Below are 18,992 nucleotides of genomic sequence, written 5' to 3' on the forward strand. Positions count from 1 at the left end.
AAAACCGTAAACTCATACATATGTATGAGTTTACTCCCCAAAAACTAGTCATTTGTGTCTACTCCCCAAAAGTCAAAAGAGTAAACTCCAAAAACTCTCTCACGTATCATCCAAGATTTAATTCCAAATCTTCAACCTTGTAAGTGTTCTAACCATTTCAATTTAGTAAAACACTTAATCTAGTGTTTGTGCATCTATTCATCCATTGATTTCCGGTTTTTGTTTAGATTTTCGAAAACACCAAGAACACACACTAAGTGTTCTTGGCCTTTTAGCTCAAATCAAGCCTTCTATTAGTAAGTGCTTCCATCCTTGAGTGATTGCAAACTAGTATTACATTTAAACACCAAGAAAATATGTCAAGAACACAAGACAAGAGGTGTTCACGGTCCAAGGAGATGCTTGGGCTGTAAACACCATAAAGTACACCAAAGTGTGCCTAAGTCCTTATCTAAGCCCTAGTTTGATGTATAAACCATCTTTGACATGTTTAAACCTTCCTTTGATGTATCTAAGCCTTGAAAAACATCAAAATCCAACATTTATAGGTGTTTACGGTTTGGGGATCTCCCAAAACCGTGAACACCCTAAAGTATGTTAAAATGGGTCATTTTCCTTCCTTAGGCCTATAAACTAGCTTATACACTTACCTAATTGTGTTAAGGACTTGAAAACATGGCTATACACTCCTCAATATGGGTTTACGGTTTTAAACCCAAAGGAAAACGCCATGAGGCCATAAACTCCCTAAGTGTTGACCATCAAAACCGTAAACTCCAAGGGAGTTTACCCTTGGATTCCAAACACACTAGTTTTGCCCTACCAACTCTTGGATGCAATCCTTGTGATCTTTAACACTTGAAACAAAGTGTTTTCATGTTCTAGGGTGTCCCAACCTAATTTATTAGTTATAAATTGGCTAATTAGTTATATATATGTTCATTATATGATAACTAGGCTAGTGCGTGTGTACAAGTCTTCATTTGTCACCTAGCACCGTACCCGACACTTCAATCCAATCCACTCACCACAAGTGAGTTCATACCCCTTTAATTAAGCTTTGAAATAATTTTAAATGTTTTAAACGCTTTTATGAGGGGGGGGGGGGGAGGGGGGGGGAATACAAGTTGAATACTTATAGTTATTACATCAATCACATGTGATTAATAACTACAAACCCAATGATTTTACTACTATTCAAACTGTTTATCAAAGTTGTTTTACTTCAAACTGTTTTATGAACTCTTGTACTTATCAAATATTTTTACTTAAACTTTGTTATACTTATTATAAATTGCATGCCCGTATATGTATAGTTATATAAGCAATGTTTAAAAGGCTTAGGAAGACCGCACACCTATTTCCTTTTCCTCGATTTGGATGTGGTCTGGTGGGATATCGGGTAGCTGTCCGAAGGTCTTTTCAATATTAATTATATATCATGTGTACATATATAGTCAAAAAAGTTCTTCCATATTCATACATACTAGTTACATCATTTGTAAGTTACCATCGGGGTAACACAGGATCATACTTATACTATTGTTAGATCAATGAGTCAGTTTATTCATGAGTCAATACTTATTACTATGAGAACATATACAACTATACTAGAAAGAGAACATATACAACTATACTAGAAAGATAACATATACAACTATACTAGAAAGAGAACATATACAACTATACTAGAAGGAGAACATATACAACTATACTAGAAGGAGAACATATACAACTATACTAGAAGGAGAACATATACAACTATACTAGAAAGAGAACATATACAACGATGCCAGTACGAGTAACATTACATTACATATACATGAATACATTAACCATTGTGATCCGTAGCGGAGCATGACTTCAATGTCATGACTCGTGTTGTAGCCAGAGTCTCTTGAATGGAGAGCGTGAGTTTGCGTATAGATCTATATTGGATTGACTATCCTACACCTTGCTGCTAGCTACAGCCGGACCTGCAGGTCTGCGGGTGCCAAACGTCATTTCATTTTACGACCTACATTTGTCGTTGTTTATCCAGTCGATAGTATGGTATAATTAATCAGATGTACCTTAATATAACACTACAATACTACATTAATTTACCCTTTACATATTTAGTGATCTTTTCACTTAAATATTAATGTACAAACTATATTTTGAGAATAATAGTTACACTGGGGAAAATTACACACTTTTATAGTAAACGAACATACAAAAAAGTTTCGCCTTGGTCGAAGGCTACTTTTAATAGAAAATATAGGTTTTTCTATGAGATTCAAACATTTACAAACTCATACTTATAACTACGTTCAAACATTTTGATACAACCACCGACACTAAAATACTTATGAACTCACCAGCTTTATGTTGATAAACTCTTTCAAAATAACTTGTATTCTCAGGTCATCAGTAGACAGGTACCGATGCCAGCTTTTGAGAAGATGGAGCGCATTCAAGACTCATCTTATTATTTTGATTTACATTTTTGGTGTCTATAACTTTACGGAACACGCTTGTATTAAAATTATATATTTAATGCAATAGATGATGTTGTTTGCTTGTTTACTGTTATAATGTGTTGTGATACTATACATGACGTCCTCCGCCCCAGAATGTTTCCGCCGTTCTTGGTTTTGGGGTGTGACAGATTTTTTCTATTAAAAGTAGCCTTCTACCAAGGCGTAACTGTTTTGTATGTTCGTTTACTGTAAAAGTGTGTAATTTTCCCCAGTGTAACTATCATTCTCAAAATATAGTTTGTACATTAATATTTAAGTGAAAAGATCACTAAATATGGAAAGGGTAAATTAATATAGTACTGTAGTGTTGTATTATAGGAACTACTGCTGTACTAACTACCTTAAACCGGATTTATATTAAGGTATCATGTGATTAATTGTACCATACTATCGAGTGGATAAACAACGACAAATGTAGGTCGTAAAATGAAATGACGTTTGGCACCCGCAGACCTGCAGGTCCGGCTGTAGCTAGCAGCAAGGTGTAGGATAGTCAATCCAATATAGATCTATACGCAAACTCACGCTCTCCATTCAAGAGACTCTGGCTACAACACGAGTCATGACATTGAAGTCATGCTCCGCTACGGATCACAATGGATAATGTATTCATGTATATGTAATGTAATGTTACTCGTACTGGCATCGTTGTATATGTTCTCTTTCTAGTATAGTTGTATATGTTCTCCTTCTAGTATAGTTGTATATGTTCTCCTTCTAGTATAGTTGTATATGTTCTCCTTCTAGTATAGTTGTATATGTTCTCTTTCTAGTATAGTTGTATATGTTATCTTTCTAGTATAGTTGTATATGTTCTCTTTCTAGTATAGTTGTATATGTTCTCTTTCTAGTATAGTTGTATATGTTCTCATAGTAATAAGTATTGACTCATGAATGAACTGACTCATTAATCTAACAATAGTATAAGTATGATCCTGTGTTACCCCGATGATAACTTACAAATGATGTAACTAGTATGTATGAACATGGAAGAACTTTTATGACTATATATGTACACATGATATATAATTAATATTGAAACGACCTTCGGACGGCTACCCGATATCCCACCAGACCACATCCAAATCGAGGAAAAGGAAATACGTCGTGAGGTCTTCCTAAGCCTTTTAAACATTGCTTATATAACTATACATATAAGGGCATGCAATTTATAATAAGTATAACAAAGTTTAAGTAAAAATATTTGATAAGTATAAGAGTTCGTAAAACAGTTTGAAGTAAAACAGCTTTGATAAACAGTTTGAATAGTAGTAAAATCATTGGTTTTGTAGTTATTAGTCACATGTGATTGATGTAATAACTATAAGTATTCAACTTGTATTCCCCCCCCCCCCATAAAAGCATTTAAAACATTTAAAAGTATTTCAAAGGTTAATTAAAGGGGTATGAACTCACTTGTGGTGAGTGGATTGGATTGAAGTGTCGGGTACGGTGCTAGGTGACAAATGAAGACTTGTACACACGCACGAGCCTAGTTATCATATAATGAACATATATATAACTAATTAGCCAATTTATAACTAATAAATTAGGTTGGGAAACCCTAGAACATGAAAACACTTTGTTTCAAGTGTTAAAAATCACAAGGATTGCATCCAAGTGTTGGTAGGGCAAAACTAGTGTGTTTGGAATCCAAGGGTAAACTCCCTTGGAGTTTACGGTTTTGATGGTCAAGGCTTAGGGAGTTTACGGCCTCATGGAGATTTCCTTTGGGTTTAAAATCGTAAACCCATATTGAGGATTGTATAGCCATGTTTTCAAGTCCTTAACACAATTAGGTAAGTGTATAAGCTAGTTTATAGGCCTAAGGAAGGAAAATGACCCATTTTAACACACTATAGGGTGTTCACGGTTTTGGGAGATCCCCAAATCGTAAACACCTATAAATGTTGTATTTTGATGTTTTTCAAGGCTTAGATACATCAAAGGAAGGTTTAAACATGTCAAGGATGGTTTATACATCAAACTAGGGCTTAGATAAGGACTTAGGCACACTTTGGTGTACTTTATGGTGTTTACGGCCCAAGCATCTCCTTGGACCGTGAACACCTCTTGTCTTATGTTCTTGACATATTTTCTTGGTGTTTAAATGTAATACTAGTTTACAATCACTCAAGGATGGAAGAACTTACTAATAGAAGGCTTGATTTGAGCTAAAAGGCCAAGAACACTTAGTGTGTGTTCTTGGTGTTTTCGAAAATCTAAACAAAAACCGGAAATCAATGGATGAATAGATGCACAAACACTAGATTAAGTGTTTTACTAACTTGAAATGTTTAGAACACTTACAAGGTTGAAGATTTGGAATTAAATCTTGGATGATACTTGAGAGAGTTTTTGGAGTTTACTCTTTTGACTTTTGGGGAGTAGACACAAATGACTAGTTTTTGGGGAGTAAACTCATACATATGTATGAGTTTACGATTTTTGGGTGAATTCTAAACCCAAAACATAAAAGTTTGGTCGGGTGTTTCTAATACGTGAAGTGTTTGCGGTTTTCAAAAATCAAAGCCCGAGACGACACTTTCTTTCACCCGTTTGTTTAAAAATAATATTAAAATAATCAAACGAAATTTATATTTCTTAAAAATAAGAAATACTGAGATTAATTGATGATACGAAGTGGTTGACTTTTAGGGTTTGACTAAATGGAAATTTCGGGTTGTCACATCTGGGGTGTCTAACTACCATTCAGTCCTAACAACCGAACTCTACTATTATCACATACGACATATCATGCTAGCATATGATCGAGGTCGTTGTCTTGGTCAAAAATAAACCAACTAACCTAAGTAGATATGGTAAGTCGGGTCGAATCCACAAGGAGTTTGTGGTTAAACTTTGTGTCAAAGTAGTCAATAAAAAGAAAAGTATTACTATCAATTGTCACAAAAAAAATTAAAACAAAATTCAAACAAAAGCTAGGAAATTTATTAATTAAAAATTAAAAGCTCAATGAGAAAACTAGAGTACTCCCGGTTCAGTTATAGACAGTTTAGATTCACACACTTTCTTCCCTAGAATCCTAATTCAATTACATAGATGTAATTGGGGTTTATTAACTTGGAACACATAGTTTGGGTACATAGTATGTTCATTCAACTAATTGTCTTACTCCTTTATGTCTAAATGAAATGGGAACAATTAGTGAACTACCAATAAAATGTCTTACAACTACCTATTACCATATTGAGATTCAATATCATAAATTGGAATAATATATGTTGATTCAATCACTTGTCTTTATTCCTAAACTAGTTGAATTTGGAGCAAATGATGAATTGGCAATAAACTATCTTAATTATGACATCAAACAACTTCATACAACCCAATTTCAATCGTTATTACCAAAAGATCCTCATGTGAAGCATAAAGTAACAATTGGAATTAATTAGAATCAAGTAATAATCAAGTGTGTTCATCCAAAAGTCATAAACATCCCTGGAAGTGAAGTAACCCTAACGGTTTAGCCTTCCATTAAATTCATAAAAACAATAACTTTGACGGAATGATTGAAATGCATAATAGAATTCACACACAAACTTAAAATCATCCAACAGTTGTAACCTAATGATTATCAAACTATGGAACAAATAAACCTTGTGAAGAAGTAATGGTTTCTGAAAGTTACTAAAATTGATGAGAATCTCCGATTGAATGATCTTCAAATGTTGCTTGATGATGAATTGAATCGAATCTTGCCTTGAAATTGGATTGAAATGGAATGGATTTGTGTTTCCAAATGTTTCCAAGGGTTTTAGAAGCCTTAAAACGTAGGGAAAAACTCTGAAAATCGCAGGTGGGAACCATAAAAACGAATGCACAAGTCCCAATTTATAGTGTGAGACAAAAAATAATGAAATTGAGCGATGTGGGACGTTGGACGTCCCAGGAGACGTATTAGACGTCGTGTATAATGCTCATGCGTTCTTTGTACGTCCTTGCATGCCATCTGTCGTCCTTGAAATACACTAAAAATTGGCTAAAAATGTCAGACGTCTTAGGGGACGTCTTAGACGCGTTCTAGGACGCTACTCATTGTTTTCTAAACTTCCCGAAACACACCGTTCCAACACGAGACGTCCCTAAAATGCCCATACGTCCTAGGGGACGTCTTAGACACCATGTAAGACACCGACGGGGTTCCTCCTTCTTTTTTGCTCTGAATTAATGACCAAATGCTTACCGTTTGACCTGGACGTCCTAGGGGACGTCTTAGACGCCTGGAGGCGTCCTTCATCTTCCATGCAAGTTTTGGTGGTCAAAATGACATAACTAGAAGAAACACAAAACACGAAGGTTGTAGCAAATCTTGTCTAGTTTCCAGAACTTCTTTAGTCATGTCAATCGGAGCTCCAGAAATTGAGATATGATCAAAAAAATGAAGAGTGGTCAACTTTCCCGGCAACATTTCTTTATTCCTTGAGCAATTCGTTTTACTTGCAGGTTCCGCCCACTTTTAGTACGATATATTGACCTGCATATGAAGTTCAACAACTCATCAAAGTAGTGCCATTCATGGACAATTACACATCAATTCAACATAATTATGACAATTTAACACATTCATAAAATAGAGTTATCAGCATATAACATATCAGGTAGTAGAAAACCTAGATGATATCACAAAGACAATCATCTATCATACGTCTCCTACTAGTGGGCCGACATTGTGGCCTTAGACCCACCACTACTGGAAGGTAACTCACCTCGAAAGTAGCTGCTGAAGTCTGCTTGCTGAGCGCCTGACTGCTGGATCGCAAATCCTCCGGCTATAAACCATAAATATAGGTTAGACACCCATAAATACCCTTAGGTCAAAAGATTGATCCTCCCTTGGTCAAAGGTCAACTCCTTGGTTAAAGTCAATGTCCATTTGACTGGACTCGCCGAGTCATGGCATAGACTTGCCGAGTCCTTTTCCTATTAACCCGATCCTACTCGACCAGTCCTTCTTCCCACTCACTGAATCACCATTAACTCATTACTTGGGACGATTGAACTGAGTCACGATCCCACTCGCCTAGTTTGAAGAACAACTCGCTGAGTTCCAGGCAATCTTCATAGGACTCGCCGAGTCTAAGGCCATCTTCATGGAACTCGCCGAGTTCCTCCTTGGGACTCGCCGAGTCCCTATGACCCATTTCTCATATAGGCCAAATATGAGACATGCAACGCTTCAAAACCATAGATCCATGTTCCTTGAGCATGCTTATCACGTAAAGTTGCAAACTTTACGTGCATGCATGGCCCTATAAGCTCATAAGGCGAAAACCAAACTCTTAATGAGGCCATACACTCAATGGGGACCTCAATCACTTCAACCACAGAACTTTATGCTACTAATTCATCCAATAAGTCTAGATCTGAAGTCCTTTCGGATCATTAAGCACAACACATGGAGTTTGGTGTTTTAGGGCTTGAAAACCACCAAATTGGGAGAAAAATGGTAATTAATGACCTAAAGATCAAGGTAGGGACTTTTCTACCTGAATGGAAGCTTCTCCCTGAGTAGAGTTCAGATCTACTCCTTTCCTTGCACTCTTCAACCACCTCTTTCTTCTTCTAAGCTCCAAACCTCCTTCACAAAGCCAAAAACACTCTCAAGAACAATATGGGGGCTAGGGTCTCGCTCTACTGCTCTCTGGAAGTGTTAGGGATAAAGGAGGCCAAGTTAGAGCGTTTAAATAGGGTGCAAACACCCGGATTAGGGGTTTTTGCCCAAACAGGGTCTACTTTCCGAGTCCGGGGACCGACTCGCCAAGTCCAAAGTCCAATTCCCGCGCCTTATCCCACTCTTACTCGGCGAGTTGGCCCATCAACTCGCCGAGTCCAAGGCAAAATGCATTATTTTTAAAATGTAAATAGCAAGGAGTACGTATCGGGAACCAGGTGCTACAAATCTCCCCCATTTATCTTAGACTTCGACCTTGAATTCTGCTGCTCGATCCTGGAATAGCTCAGGGTAGTGCTCCATCATCTCTTCCATCGGCTCCTAAGTCCACTCCGAACCCTTCTGGTGCTACCATTGCACCTTCACGAGTTCCACCCTTTTGTTCCTCAGATCCTTCGACTTCCTGTCGAGGATTGCCACAGGACGCTTAATGTAATTCAGACTGTCGTCGACCTGAATATCCTCCAAAGGCACCACTGCCAAGTCATCCACCAAACACTTCCGCAACTGAGAGACGTGGAAAGTGTTATGGATCTGGCTGAGTTCGGCTGGTAGATCCAACCTATACGCCACCTTGCCCCCCGGGCTACAACCCCGAATGTCCCGATGTACCTAGGGCCTAACTTACCCCGATTTTTGAATTGGATGACGCCTTTCCATGGAGATACTTTCAGAAGAACCATATCCCCGAATTGGAATTCCAAGTCTGAACGACGCTTGTCGGCGTAACTTTTCTGCCGACTCTAAGCAGTCTGAAGCCTGCTCCGGACCTGCTGAATCTTCTCTGTCATCTGGAGCACCACTTTGGTGCTTCCCATGACCGTCAGGCCAACCTCTCCTCAACATATCGGGGTCCTGCATCTCCATCCGTACAACATCTCGAAGGGAGGACGGTCAATACTCGCGTGGTATGTAACAGCACGAAATCCAGGTACCCGTTTATTTAAGCCTTCAATTTTGATTTAAGTCATTTAGGGTTTTGCATGATGAGCGAGTACGCTGGGCGTACAAGGTGTACGCTGTGCGTACTTGCGCGCTTCATTTATACGCGTTGCCCCTCGGGTACGCTGGGCGTAACCGGTCAAGACACAAAAACCCTAATTGTGGTGGTTGGCTATAAAAGGAATGTGATGGCTTGATTCCCCAGCCACCATCCCCCAGAGAGAAACCCTAAGAGAGTGTTCCTTTGTTCCTAGCCCTTTTTGTGTGTGTTCTAAGCTTGGTGGTGCCATTTCAAGGTAGCAAAGAAGAAGAAGAGTTCATTGGGAAGGCTAGAAGTTGGTGTTCAAGTTTAGATCCGGGCTTTGCAAAGGTTGGGGCTTCATTCTAAGGTAAAAGTTTGGATCTTGTCATATAGTTTTTGTGATATGCTTTATGGACCATATTTTAGGGTGTTGGTCCTAAAGGTGGAGACTTTATGAGCAAATGGTCTCCATTAGCTTAGATCCATCATATTTCTGGTCTATTTGAGTTGTAGATTCATAAAAATGTAATCTTGGATGTGAATGTTTGGCCATGCATGAGATCTATATCCTTGAGTTTAAATGGAAAGGTGTTAAGTAGTATAAGATCCTTTACAGCCATGCCAAGGCTTAAAGGTTTCGACTTTATGAGTAAAGATGCTTAAATAAAGCCAGATCTGGAAGTTGAAGTAATGGCTTAACCGATTAAGACCAGAAATGATGAATGCTTAAGTCTGATGGTTACGCTGGGCGTAACTCCCAGTACGCGCAGCGTACTTGGTGGAGACCCCAATTTCTGGGTTGGCGATGTACGCCCCACGTACATCAAGATGTACTCCCCGTGTACATCAAGATGTACTCCCCGGATACTGGAATGTTGACTTTTGTTGACTTTTAGGGTTTTGGTCAACATGTGGACTTTGAGTCAAGGAAGGGTAAAATGGTCTTTTACCCTCTAAGGAATGATGATAAGGGGTAAAGTCTAGTTGTGGAAGTCTATATTAATTAAAATAATATTCGTTATGATTAGGCGAGGTTGAGTCTTCATTGGGATTTGGAGATAGCGAGTACGCGAGATTCTAGACTTTCCAAGAGGTGAGTTTTCTCACTATACTGTACCCGGAAGGGCTTTTATTGTGTGACCGGAAGGTCGGATATGTTATGAGTTATACGCATTGTATATGATAAGTTAATTGTTTATATGTGCTATGTGTGAGATGCTTGATATGGACCGGAAGGCATTATGTTACGGGCCGGAAGGCGTATGTATGATATGGGCCGGAAGGCATTATGGACCATAAGGTTGACGCAGGTAGGATCGGAAGGTTTACCGAGTCGGGACGGAAGTCCCCTGAGTCACATGGACCGGAAGGTCAGGGCCCAGAAGGGCGTAGGTGCGTAAGTAGTATTTTGGGGAACTCACTAAGCATTTATGCTTACAGTTGTTTTGTTATGTGTTTCAGGTACTAGCGAGGACCGTGGGAAGGCGTCGGCGTGATGGTACACACTGATGAAGAAACTGTTTTATGATCATGGGATGTATTTTGTTAGAAAGACATTTGTTACACATATGATTTCAGAATATTAAATGTTGGTTTTTGATGTTTGCAAAAATGAAAAATTGTTTTCAAAATTTACGTTGTTACAAGTTGGTATCAGAGCCTTAGTTTGAGGGATTCAGATGCACCTTCGGGCGTAACTGAACTCAAACTGGGGATCTGAGGAAAATTTTTAATTAATAAAAGCATAAAATTTTTTATAAGAGATTTCGTAATAACCAAAGGAGAAGCAGTGTGTACGGTCAGCTAATGCCCGAACGGTAAAATCCCCAAAATATGATATGCATGCTAGTAGACTAGGTATTCATATTAGGACTAGAGTGGCCTGATTTGTGATGCCTTAGTCTAGGGGAAACTGCTGCTATGAGATACTTTGAGAGCGAGTAGGTAGCCAGTGCATAGCAAGAATAGAGTACTCATGATCCGGGGTCTAGGGAGGAGGACTTGGGGTGAATGCTGATGCGGTGTAGTCGGTAGTATTGGGTATCAAAGGCCGAGTAGGGTTGCGTTATCGAGTGCGATTAGGCTCGATGGAGTCTCTGATATTTTTATGTTGTGTTTCAGAGGCATTATGGTTGGGCCATGCCACAGACCTAGTACGAGCGGTGTGAATGACGAGGAGCTTCGTCAGATGATTCACGAGGAGGTGGCTGCGGTAATCCGGGCCGAGATTCTGGAGATGTTTTGGTCTATCAAGACCGCACTGATGGAGACTTTCGATGAGCGGTATGCCGCGGTGACTGAGGCTGCAGCCGCTGCAGCTACCGCAGCTGTGTCTGCTGCCAGACCACAGGAAGGTGACTCGTTGCTATTTCGGGAGTTCAGTAACACGAAGCCACCCGAGTTTGACGGAACGCAGGATCCGATCGCTTCGATGAGATGGATTGCTGATATTGAGGGATGCTTCTACACATGTTCATGTCCGGAGCATCTGAGGGTACGGTTCGCTTTGAACCAGCTCCGCCTGGGAGCAAAGGATTGGTGGAAGTTCGTGACGGCGAACTTCACTCTTGCGGAGATTTCAGCCGTGACTTAGGTGAGATTTACTTCTATGTTCAGAGACGAGTATGTTCCCCCAGTGGAGAGGGAACGGTTGGTTTAGGAGTTCTTGACCCTCAAGCAGGGTAATGATTCAGTCACTGTGATCACTCGGACGTTCCACGAGAGGGCGATGTTCTGCCTCGAGCAGGTGTCCACTTAGCAGGCTCAGATGAGCCGATATTTGGGTGTACTAAGGAGGGATATTCGGGAGTTCGTATCGAACTTGTCATACCAGACCTTTGCTGAGCTCCAGGCAAATGCCTGGAAGAGAGAGATCGAGTTAGAGACTCAGGCCAGGGAGGAGGCCGAGTCTCAACGGGTGGATCGGCGGCCAGATCAGTCCCAGCCGGCAGCTAAGCGGACCAACTCCGCTGATTCGAGGACGGGAGGTCAGAAGGGCCGCACTTGCGGAAAGCTCGACAAGGGTCATGAGGGGGCATGTCGATTAGACGCTTGCTACAAGTGTGGCAAGGAGGAGCACATCTCTAGGGATTTCCCCAAGGTATTTATGGTTTGCTTTCTTTGCAACCAGACTAGCTATCGTAAGGCCGAGTGCCCTCAGCTTCGCCATGGATTTGCGCCTACTGTAGGGTTACCGAGACTCGGCCGGTGAAAGCCGAGGCTCCGAAGGCTCGTGGGAGAGATTTTCAGTTGATTGCGGAGGAGGTCCGTGCGGTGCCTGATGTCGTGGCTGGTATGTATTCTTTCGTGCATTTACTTTTATGCTGAGATATTGTGCTTATATTATGATATGCGTAGGTACTTTTCTTGTGAATTCTATACCTGTCTTGGTATTATTTGACTCGGGTGCGAGTTGGTCTTTTGTATCTTTGGCTTTTAGCCAGCATATCGGTATTGATCGGGAGGTGATGAGTCGACCCCTGTGGGTTTCCATAGCTGATGAGAAAGTGGTATACGCCACTGACGTGATTCGAGGATGTGTGCTCGAGATTTTTGGTGTCAAGTTCCCTATAGATTTGGTTCCTATAGCGATGGGAGATGTTTGCGTCATCGTGGGCATGGACTGGTAGAGTAAGTTTGGGGCAGTCATTGACTGCGAGAGACAGCTGGTGACTATACGAGACCCTTGTGGGGGAGTACTTACTGTGTATGGCGAGGGGACCCGGTGTGGGTCAGCGTTTTGTTCGGCTTCCAGGGCAAGACAGAGTTTACAGCAGGGCTACAGTGGATTCATAGCCTATGTGATGGACACACGAGTGGCCGCGGGGAGGCCAAATTCGGTTGACGAGGTTCCAGTAGTGTGCGAGTTTTCGGATGTGTTCCCCGAAGAACTACCAGGTGTGCCTCTGGAAAGGCAAGTGGAGTTCCGTATCGATCTGGTTCCGGGAGCAGCACCCATCGCCAAGACGCCTTATTGCCTCGCTCCACCAGAAATGCAGGAGTTATCCTCGCAGCTTTAGGAGCTGTTGGGAAAGGGGTCGATCCTGAACTCTACATGTCATTCCGGAGGTATTCCAGGAAGCTCCATGGGAACACATCAGCGTAGTCTCGCACCACTGGAACCTCGTTCACCGTCGCCTTACCCGCCTCCCGGGAATCCAAAACATACGCGACATATCCCGCGCAACCCTAATGAAGGTAGCGCCTAGCTCTCGCTGCTGAATATACTGTGGGTCCACACTGTGGCCTCTCGCCATGGATCACCAACTCTCCCCCACTTGGGGTCCTGATCCGCACTAGCTGTTGTGTGCAATCTATCACCGCCCCATTGGACTTCTTGTGGCCCCTCTGGTTGCAGTGGAAACACAACAACTTAGACGTCTGTATCATAGGTGCAGGGGTGGTGCAATCCCTGCTCAAATGCCCCATCTTGCTGCACTTATAGCAGCCCGACGATTCCAGTCTACATGCCCCCTCATGAGGTCTGTCGCATTTCTTGCAGCGGCTCGGTCCTTACTGGCCTTTTGGCCTACCATCTGGTCCCTTGGGCTTCTTCCCCGAAGCCCCTCCTGCCTATCCCTCCTCTGTCTTCCTCTTCCGGATGTGCTCTAGATCTATCTCTCTCTCCTTCGCACTGGCAATCATAGAGTCCAAGGTAGGGCAAGCTGAAAAACTGACATGCTCTCGAATATCAGCTCGGAGCATGTCATGGTAGCGGGTCCTCCTCATGCCCTCATCACCCGCATACTGGGGTACCAATAATGCCCTCTCCCGGAACTTGGTGGTGATCTCCGCCACAGTCTCCGTCGTCTGCCTCATATCCAAGAACTCCCTGGTCAGCTACTGATGATCGACAGCCGCCGCAAACTCTGCCCTGAACCTGGTCGCGAAGTCCGACCAAGTCATAGCCTCGACAACCGAGGCTCCCAACGAGTCACCCACGGACTCCCACCAATCCCTAGCTCGATCTCGTAAACACCCTGCTGCAAACCTCACCTTTGACCCCTTAGGGCAGAAGCTAATCATCTATGCAGACTCAATGTCTGCAATCCATCGCCTGGCAGTTATGGGGTCCTACGCCCCGTGAAAATCCGGTGCACCACTACACCTGAAGTCCTTAAAGGATAGTGTGCAAGATCCCGACTGGCCAGATGCCATGTCGCTCCTGAATGCTCGGAGGCGATCCTCCATTAACTCTACTATCCCTTCCTTGATCGACCCGAAGATAATGGGGGTCGACTCAAGGATGCCCCTGGTGATCTCTAACATGATGAAATCGCGTAGCCCCTCATCTACCGGCTCGGAACCTGATCCCGAACCCAATCCCTCTCCTGAACTGCCAACTGTTGGTCTAGGGTGCAATACCACCATTCTGAAACACAACATAATAAACGTCAGGAACACTGATATATCTGGAGGAATTAACTGATATATCTGGAGGAATTACTACTACTACCACAAGTTTCCTGGTCTCATCTCAGCTTTCCTTAATTCGAGTACGGATCCTCTGCTTCCAGTAGTACGGGCCCATACTACCTTCCACATCTATCCGTACTTTCCTCAAGTACTGCCTTGACTCCACCAAGTCACTATTACTGCTAATAATTTCTGCTACTCCCATTCTGGGCTTGCCCTAGGGAATCCTCTGACTATAACCGATCTAGTCCTCAGCTGCTGAAAGCCTCCTTGTGATGCCAATTAGCCATCACCTGAATACCATCACATGCGGCAAGGCTCAGATAATCTTTCAAGTAAAAGACTCGTCCTTACAACGGTTAGACTCAGACAAGAGCTGCGCAATAGGGCCAAGTCTAGCACTCTGAGATTATTCAACCCTGTTCGCATGTGACGTGACGCATTCACCTAATCGCTAACTCCCATCACTTAGAGTCCCACAAATCACAAAACAAGCAACATTCAGACATAGGAGACTACTCAAGCAATTCCATCCTCATAATGGGAAACTGTACTAGCATACAATGCTAAGCTCATGCTATCAGGCATAACCTAAATAGGCTATCCTACTACTGTCTACTCAATCCTAGCATGCAATTTTCATATACTGAAGCACATAAAGCAGGCACATAAGGCATCACTCCTAGATCCTTAGTCCTATTCTAGCATGTTGTTCTACTGGAACTGATAAACATATATAAACTTGTATGGGTACATTGGGGAATACTTACTTGAGCTCGGCCGGTCGCGCACATCACACACTTCGTTCTTTCTTAAAACTCTTTACTTATTTTTGTAGAAAATATTTCTTCTTTAAAATCTTTCAATCCCTCGATTTGAGTTCAGACACCCCCGAAGGCATGTCCGAATCCCTCAAACCAGGGCTCTGATACCAACTTGTAACATCCCAAAAATACGAGCCAAAAATTACATTTTTAAAACACATACTTGGCAAAATATTAGAAATAAAACATTCACCGATCATATCATTTCATAAAAGATGTGCGTTTCTGGAAACTAGTTTATAAAAACGTAACAATGTCAGAGTACAAATCCCCAGGAAGATCTTATAGTGCGGAATACAAAGCGTGTGTGCGATGTGCTGCTACCGCGCCAGCTCCTTCCCCTTCGAAGAAGAGGTACGTGAAACCAAAACTGAAAACTGTAAGCACGAAGCTTAGTGAGTTCCCCCATCGTACCACATACCATACAATCACATATCATACATATTGCCGGGCAATTTTGGGGTGCCCGACTTACCTGGTACGACCATTCTGGGGTGCCGACCTACCCGTTTCAAGCCGTTCTGGGGTGCTGACTACCTATCGGCCCTAACGATCGATCCTCGGGGACTATTTCACGCCTACTGCTACTATCACATATATAATAACATAACATAATATCAGACATATCTAGGGTGCCTGAACTACCCTTCGGTCCTAACAACCGAACTCGGGGACTGGTCCCCTCCTACTACCTCTATCGCATATAATATAACAAGCCAGCATGCAAACACATCATCACATACTGTCAGATGTATCTGGGGTGTCTGACTACCCTTCGGTCCTAACAATCGAACTCTACTACTATCACATACGACATGTCATGCTAGCATATAACATATCAGGTAGTAGCAAACCTAGATGATATCACAAAGACAATCATCTATCATACATCTCCTACTGGTGGGCCGACATTGTGGCCTTAGACCCACTGCTACTGGAAGGTAACTCACCTTAAAAGTAGCTGCTGAAGTCTGCTTGCTGAGCGCCTGACTGTTGGATTGCAAATCCTCCGACTATAAAGCATAAACATAGGTTAGACACCCATAAATACCCTTAGGTCAAAAGACTGATCCTCCCTTGGTCCAAGGTCAACTCCTTGGTCAAAGTCAATGTCCATTTGACTGGACTCGCCGAGTCATGGCATAGACTCGCCGATTCCTTTTCCTATTAACCCGGTCCTACTTGACCGGTCCATCTTCCCACTCAGTGAATCACCTTTAACTCATTACTTGGGACGATTGAACTGACTCGCGACCCGACTCGTCGAGTTTGAAGAACAACTCGCCGAATTCCAGACAATCATCATAGGACTCGCCGAGTTGTTCGTCCAACTCACCGAGTCTAAGGCCATTTTCATGGAACTCGCCAAGTTCCTCCTTGGGACACGCCGAGTCCCAATGACCCATTTCCCATATAGGCCAAATATGAGACACGCAACGATTCAAAACCAAACTCTTAATGAGGTCATACACTCAATGGGGACCTCAATCACTTCAACCACATAACTTTATGCTACTAATTCATCCAATAAGTCTAGATCTGAAGTCCTTTCGGATCATTAAGCACAACACATGGAGTTTGGTGTTTTAGGGCTTGAAAACCACCAAATTGGGACATAAATGGTAACTAATGACTTAAAGATCAAGGTAGGAACTTTTCTACCTGAATGGAAGCTTCTCCCTGAGTAGAGTTTAGATCTACTCCTTTGCTTGCACTCTTCAACCACCTTTTTCTTCTTCTAAGCTCCAAACCTCCTTCACAAAGCCAAAAACACTCTCAAGAACAATATGGGAGCTAGGGTCTCGCTCTACTGCTCTCTGGAAGTGTTAGGGACAAAGGAGGCCAAGTTAGAGCGTTTAAATAGGGTGCAAACACCCGAATTAGGGTTTTTGCCCAAACATGGTCTACTCGCCGAGTCCGGGGACCGACTCGTCGAGTCCAAAGTCCAATTCCCACGCCTTATCCCACTCCTACTCAGCGAGTTGGCCCATCAACTCGTTTAGTCCAAGGCAAAATGCATTATTTTAAAATGTAAATAGCAAGGAGTACGTATCGGGAACCAGGTGCTACATTGAACCTAATGAACAAATGAATTTTTCTCAATTTTCCAATCAAAGACGAGTTTTGAATGTTCCACAAGCTTTTCAATGACCAAATGTTGGATATCATAAAAAATTTCAAAATCGTTTTCAAGCACATGTTAGACTTGTGTTTCTAAAACACAAATTTGAAAAATTGGATGTAAAAGGAACAAAACATACATCATTCATACCCAAACAACCTAATTTCCCAATCCTCCTTCGAATAAACCAAGTAACGCTTCGTTTTCCAAAGGAAAAACAAATGTCAAAAACATCAATCACTGGTTGGAGGGAAAATGCAAATTTATCAAACTGGGAAGTTTTCACAAGAAGAAATCAAGGTTGCTTATGAAAGTCGCTTGAATGAGTCTTCAAATGGAAGCTCTTCAACCAAGGAGTCGAATGCTTCTGTTCGACAGTGGAGAGCACCTCCAAAAGCGAAAGTCGATGTGAAACGAACTGAGGAGAAAAAGGCAAAAGTCATTGATGAAAATAAACCATCGAATGATTTTATTTCGATGCACTTGACTAACGAATTTGACCTAACTGATAGTTTAAAATTCAAAGTTCGTAATTGGCTTTTAGGTTCCTCGTTTCACTACATATATATATATATATATATATATATATATATATATATATATATATATATATATATATATATATATATATATATATATATTATAAAACATATTAGTCATATCTTGAATTTTAGGAATTATTACATATAAAGTTTTTTGTACAAATCAATTATGAATAACAGAACCACTAATACTTGCCAACAATTTTAAGACTTGAATTAAGAAATATTATTAAAAGTTTAATTTGGAGCAAAATAAAAATTTCAATATATTAAATTGAATTATTCAAAATATATAATAATTCATAATTTTTTTAAACAAAAATTTTATTTAATTGAATATATTATTAATCAAAAATCATATTATTCAAAACTGATTTGATTCAAAATTTTATAATTCAAAAAAAATATGAATCAAAAAAGTATGAACGAAAAATACTATAATCTTTAAAATTCTTCTTATTTAAAATTTTATAATTGTTAAACATAAAAACTTAAACCAATATTTAGTTTAAAAAATAAAAAAAATAAAAAATAAATAAAAAAAACATTAGTATCTTCAAGTATATAGCAAAGATATTTAAAAATATATATTTAAAAAAAAATGAATAAGTAAAAAAATAAAAAAATAACGAAAATAAACCAAAATTATTAATAAACCAATTTAAATGATGATCTCTGAATGTTCGCATATGCACTATTTTGAAAACCAGACCAAAGAGTTTCAACCGGAAACCAACCACAAATCCGGTTCAACTAGCCTAAAAAACCATCTGTTTTGGGGACCGGAAAAAACTACCGGTTTAATCAAAAACCGGTGGAAACCGTTTTGGTTGGACCAGTCATAATCGGGTTTTAAAATTTTAAACTTAAAAACAAAACTCAACATTTGGACAACACACAATAATAAG

Source organism: Lactuca saligna, chromosome 8, assembly GCF_052625555.1.
Source record: "Lactuca saligna cultivar CGN05327 chromosome 8, ASM5262555v1, whole genome shotgun sequence".
Taxonomy (NCBI): domain Eukaryota; kingdom Viridiplantae; phylum Streptophyta; class Magnoliopsida; order Asterales; family Asteraceae; genus Lactuca; species Lactuca saligna.